Source organism: Dromiciops gliroides, chromosome 4 (assembly GCF_019393635.1).
Source record: "Dromiciops gliroides isolate mDroGli1 chromosome 4, mDroGli1.pri, whole genome shotgun sequence".
Taxonomy (NCBI): Eukaryota; Metazoa; Chordata; class Mammalia; order Microbiotheria; family Microbiotheriidae; genus Dromiciops; species Dromiciops gliroides.
In genome coordinates, this window is record NC_057864.1 from 241,024,801 (window position 1) to 241,029,255 (window position 4,455).

Here is a 4,455-nt window from a genome sequence, read left to right on the forward strand (position 1 = left end):
AGACAGTGAGAATTTGACAAGCAATTAACTTTTAGGCAAAGCAAGAGGCTAGCTATTCTGGGAGGAGGGCGGGGCTAGGTATTGTTCAGACTCCATCCTCAGAGTTTAATCTGACTCAGATCCATAATTGTCCCACACAGAGGGAACCCCAGAGCAATCTGTTCTAACCTGTACCTTGGTTAGAATATCCTTTACAACGAAGCCAAAGAGTGGTTATCCAACCTTTACCTGGAAACAGTGGAAGGACACTCATTAATTCTCAAACCATCTCGTTATACATTTGCATAGTTTCAGTGGTTAGGAAGTTTTCCCTTACTGGGGATAGGGACTGAACCTGTGACCACATTTATAGGGGACTCCATATACCAATGTAGTTTGGCACTTTTTCTGCAACTTATTATAGTCTTAGGGTTGCTTTTGGCACTGAGACAGGGAGCAGTTTCCCAGGGTCACACAACCAGTATATGTCAAAGGCAGAGCTTCCTTGCTTTGAGGCTAGCTCTCTATCCACTGCACCACACTGACTCCCTTTCTTTAATATTTAATCCAAATTTGTACAATTTCTATCTAGACATGCCCTTCAGGATCAGACAGAATAAGTCTAGTACCTCTTTCACATGTGTCGAATGTTAAAATCTAGTTCTTGTATCTGCCTGTCTCCTACAAACAGATCATAGAAACAATCTTTAATCCCTCCTACAAAATTAATAAATAGGTCAGAGAAGTTATAATATCTTACAATATCTCCTACAAAAATGAACCAGATCAGAGAACATGATACCTGTCCTCCTACGAGGAAGAGGCAGCTGCTAAGGTTGTGTCCCTTGGATTTCCTCCCCTTCCCACCCAAGGAGGTAGCGGGAGGTAGGATTAGTGGCTTGAGGGGCACTAACAACTCACCAGGTTCTTGGGTGAGGGTCCCTAGGATATAGCTTCTTCTGGGTTCCTGGGGTAACTTCTTGTGGGTGAAGAATAGTGGTGGATTGTTTCATCTGTTTTTCTTAATCTCCGCTTTCATACATATTCATGTATACAAATAAGTGAATGCAAGGTATATAAAAGATAAACACAAAGTAATTTCAAGTCTGGTAAGCACTAAAAATTGACTAAAAAAAAATTTCTAAGTCTGATGGAGGGAACAGAAACAACGAAGTCTCAGGCTGAAGCAAATAAGGTTACATAAGCGGAAAAATCAAATCTCACAAGAAAGGTGGTCAATCAGGGGTTGGATACTGAAAGATCTTGAGTTAGAAAATCAATGAGTTTTTATACCCCGCCAGAGCTTGTATGCTTATATACCATACTAATTAGAAGTATCTAAAATTAAGCATATTCTTAGGGAATATTGAAACTGCCTATGTGACAAATGTCAGAATTTTCTCAATACTCTTATCAGTCTTCTTGTGACACCAGGGTCATAATTAGCTGCATGTACCCTCTTCTAGTAGATCATTATATCACTAGTGAGCTGCAATGATCCCCTTGAGTCAAGCATACCCCTTGTGGTTCTAAAATATAATATTGCTGACTATTGTATCTTCTGATATTACTTAATGCTTGACTTTGGAAGGTATCATCTGACATTATTAAGTAGTAAGAAGAGATTTAATCTACTAATACGAATAAAAAATAAAATATGTAAATATAATAAATCACATTTTTTAATTAATATGTTGGTTATTATCAGAATTAAATCACTTTAAATATCTTATAACTAAGGGATGGGGAAAATCTCACTCATACCAGGAAAGGCCTTTTATGGGAGGGGACTTGGGCTGAGGCTTCAAAGTTTCTAATAATTGAATGAGAGGGAGGTAAGGAGAAGAACATTCCAGCATGGGTCAAAGTCATAGAAATGGGAGCTAGATATGCCAAATATGAGGGAACAGAAAGTAGGCCTGTTTGTCCAGTGTATAAGAGTATGATAATGTAATAATCAGCCTGGCAAGAAGTGTTGAGCCAGCCTGTTCAGGCTTTAAATATCAAACAAAGAAGTTCATGTTATATATCCTAAGGTAGTAGGCAACCACTGAAGCATCTTGAAGAGGGGAGTAACATGGTCATACTTGGCACTGATTATAATATACATTTGGATAGCTCTGTGAAGGATGGATTAGAGAGGAAGAGAAGCTGTATGAATGGAGACCAGTTAGACAACTATTGCAACATTTCAGGAGAGAATATTGAAAAGCAAGTGAGCAAACTCAGGCATGCCTTAGTCACTTAGGTTGTTATGCCTTTGTGGTTGGAACTGAACAGAGCATTAAAAATCTCCATTGCTTTATTCGTTCCTGCTATGACTGTTCTGGAAACCCAAGTTTACAGAAGTTCTAAGACTGAGTCCCTAAGTCCTAAGAGTGTGGGAGCTTAGGTTTTTCAGCTTATGGTCTCACCAGATTGAAGCTTCTCATCAAGAACCGTAAGTTTGATCCTTTGAGTAGCCATTCAGGGAATGGCAAGAAAGCTGACCCCAGAGTCAGTAAGACCTGGGTTTAAACCCTGCTTCTTTCATATACTGGCTGTGTCCCTTAATCTCCTAGTCCCTTAGGTGATTAATACTATATTTTGCTGCAAGGTGCTGACTTAAATTGGTTGTAGTCATAATTATTGCAGAATGAAATCTAGTGTATTGTTTAATTCATGACAAAGTTCCTCAGCTTTTTTTCTGTTTATGTCACTCTGCTCTTATCCACCTGATTGACCATTGACACATCCTTGTATCCCATCCTATCACACTCAGTGAGTGTGCTGGAGCCAGCTCAAACCAGCTTTGATTGATAAATTTTCAGTGTGAGCATTTACACCTTGGAAATCAGCAAACATTACCACAATTTGATTTATTTTTTATCTAGATTGTTTAGACATAAAAAAATGATGGAAAAGCAGCTAATAGTGCAGATTAAATTTAAAAGTGCATTCTAGGGGGCAGCTAGGGGGTGCAGTGGATAAAGCACTGGCCCTGCATTCAGGAGGACCTGAGTTCAAATCTGGCCTCAGACACTTGGCACTTACTAGCTGTGTAACCCTGGGCAAGTCACTTAACCCTCATTGCCCCGCCAAAAAAAAAAAAGTGCATTCTAGGTTTTCAGAAAGGTGATTGTTAAGCCTTTATCATCATACCCCTGATACCATCTTTTTTGTTTTCTTTTTCCAATTCAATTGCTTTCCAACCACAAAATTCAGTCATAGCAATCCAGGAAAGCAGACCTTTCTTTCTTAAAGTACCTGAGTTTCGGTCATGCTTCCCTCTCTCCACAAATACTTATGTAAAGTAAGTGATAGAAAAATGATTCTCACATGAAATAAAACACTCAAGTATAGTTTAGGGGATTTCACTTTGTGTTGTTGTCCCCATCAAAAACATCTGTGAACCTCACTATATGGTGTAACTAGGACAGGGTGATCAGGCCTTTGCCCCTGGGTTTCTTTACTTAAGGGAAATCACACCATGCAGTATTTCTTTGCAGATCTAGGATTTGTTGGCTGTGCTATAGAGGCACGGGACAGACCTCTGGGGGATGAGGCGTACTTCCCACTCTTTAACAACCACTAATAGCTTACAATAGAAATGTGTGGAGCAACTACAGAGAGAGTAAGGGGAGGGCTTACTAGCTATTTTTATGGAAGGAAATGGGATTCGTAGAGCTTCCTACATTTAAAATGAGTTCCTCCCTGGTCAAGCACCACTCTGTTCCCTCCCCTGGCAGAAGCCTCCCTAGCAATGATCTCCTGGTATCTCAGGTCTTGGCTGCTACCTGGCCTTATGTCCTGAGATCTGAGGTTACTTCCTGAAGTCTCTCCACCCCCTGTTCCCATCCTCACCCCTGCTCTCTCCCCAGGCATTGGCATTGCAAGCAAGGACCCTGTTATATGGTACTTGGTGTAATTTAAAATTCTAAATGTGGGTTTCTAATCTGTCCCCCCCCCCAGTTTTGGGGGGGAATTTGACTAAAATCACTGAATAATGGAGTTTAGAATTTTTTAAGTGTTTATTGAAAGGATGGTAAAAGTAGATTTCGTTATAACCTGGCAAATCCTGGCCTTCCTAAGTCTCCCACTTTCTGAAGTTCCCTGCCACCATTGCGGATGTCTCACAGCCAAAAGAGGGAAGCAATCTTAGTTACCCACCCAGGGTCTCCTTCCTCCCTATTTGGTTTCTCCTCCCAGACGAATGGGACGGGTGCATCCTCAAGTTGATTGGCTGGTAGCCTTGACTAGACAGTACCCCACGAACAAACGTCACTTCTAAATGCAAAGGACCTTGACCACATGGCTTGCCCTCGGAGGCTTTCTCCTCCATGGTGGAGCTTTTCTACAGTAAAGTCGCCAGCAGACGGCATTATTTCCTAATCATTACAATATATCATCTCATATCTTAACTCTCCTTATAAGCACATAGTTTATGAAATTCCAAACAAGAAAAGCTTCCTTTTCCTCTATGATAAATTGAAATAA